The sequence below is a fragment of the Solanum dulcamara genome, chromosome 8 (assembly GCF_947179165.1).
Source record: "Solanum dulcamara chromosome 8, daSolDulc1.2, whole genome shotgun sequence".
Lineage (NCBI taxonomy): Eukaryota > Viridiplantae > Streptophyta > Magnoliopsida > Solanales > Solanaceae > Solanum > Solanum dulcamara.
The window spans coordinates 15470333-15472275 of NC_077244.1; positions in this window are offsets into that span (position 1 = coordinate 15470333).

Below are 1943 nucleotides of genomic sequence, written 5' to 3' on the forward strand. Positions count from 1 at the left end.
TGGGTTTTTGGACTTTACTCCCAAAGTTAAAAATTGATAATTTCATGATTTTGAACTCATTTTCTACTTTATTTTAATGGATTTTCAACCAAGATTTCTCGATGTATAGAATTTGAATTTCTAATAAAATTTCCATTTTACCTTTTTAATCTCTAAAGTGAGTTTTTGACGATTTTGACCTCGATTCTTAAACTTTGCAATATGAGTAATATTGAACTCTTTTTGATGAACTATTTTCATTCTTGATAGTTTGGGATCGTTTTGGAGCTGGTATTTGAAGTTAAAGATCCGGCAGAGTGTTTGGCTAAAGTAATCAGCCTTTGAAGGTATGTTTGAATATCTTTTTTTAGACTAGAATTGAGTAATTGATCATTCTTATATTGTAGACTTTGAGATAGGATCGTAATGTGATTTTGTATTGTTAGTTATATTGTGATGCCCATGTGGGGGCTTGATTATAGTGTATTGTCTCTGTGGGGGCTTATTTGTGTTGTTTATCCCATGTGGGGGCCTTATTATTATTCTATTTTCTTTTTGAGCATGTTCGAAGGAGACTTCATATCCGAAATGCAGGAACGATCTGACTACAAAGTTATTCAAAACTTGATCGAAAAACCAGCGTTCATGATTTTCCTAAGAAAGAGTCTTGTAATACTATTTGACTTGTAATTTCCTCTTAAGGGTTTGAGTTGGGGCATTGATCATACTTTGAGAAAATAAAACTCCTTCCAAACAAGGTGAATGCTTATTTCAATGTATTCTTTCCGACTACTATCTATATGAGGCTGTATATTATGTATAGGTTGAGTTTTGAGAACTTTGAACCATTTTGTACATGTTTAGTTAATTGTTTCCTCCATGCTATGCATTGTGATTCATTCATCATCATTCGTCATATCATGGCTCTTGGGAAGGTGAGAAATGTGGGAATTCTTTATGAGAAAGAAAATGAGACACCTTTTTATGTCCTTGACCATGATCTAGGTGGAAAGTTGATGAGAGATTGAGATTGTGATTTGATATATGGACTGCGAGTCCCCCATGGGTCCTTATTTGGAAGCCTTAGCTTGACAGGGTGTGTACGACAAGTTAGGCAATAACCTTGATTCTACTGTACCACCACATTATTGTATTATCTCATTGCATTGTATTGGTATTTGTATTATCTGACCTATATAATGATATATGATATTGTTGACCTTATGTGTTTACTTTACTCACACCATTATTTATAAATTGGCGGCGCCAATGCTAGAGTGGGACTTTTTTGTATGGAGGTAGAATCATTCCTTAGTTTATCTTATAAGGATGATTGATTCCGTATACTTAGTTTGTCAAACCTATTGAGTAATATAAATTGTACTCACCCATACTTTTGTATCACTTTTGATGTCGATTTTAGTGAGGGGACCATTGTCATGACCCAATCCCGTAGGCCGCGACTAGGGTCCGACTTGGACCCCCTTATGCGTATCTATCAGCTACCCTTAAGTTAAACCGTGCATGATGTGATACTATATACAAACCCTAATAGGTCAAAAACTTTTTTTTAGGAACCTGTAGCCTCATTCACCTGTATCATAACAGGAAAGGGCACGCGGGCCGACGAGGCTACCATACCACGAAACATTTGCAATACGTCATATGAGCACAACTGAAACAAACTTACAAATAACCCACATACGCATGTCTACAGACCTCTAAGAGTAATAACTATATCATATGGCGGGACAGGGCCCCCGCCGTACCCCTGAATAAATAAACATATACATCAATGACCAGCATCAATAGTAAGGCTCTGGAACAGCGGAGCACGTCCAACATAACTGAGTGAAAACCCTAAGCTAGCGGATCTCCAACATGAACATCTGTACCTGCGGGCATAAAATGCAGCCCCCCAGAGAACGGGGGGTCAGTGCGATATATGTACTGAGTATATAAAG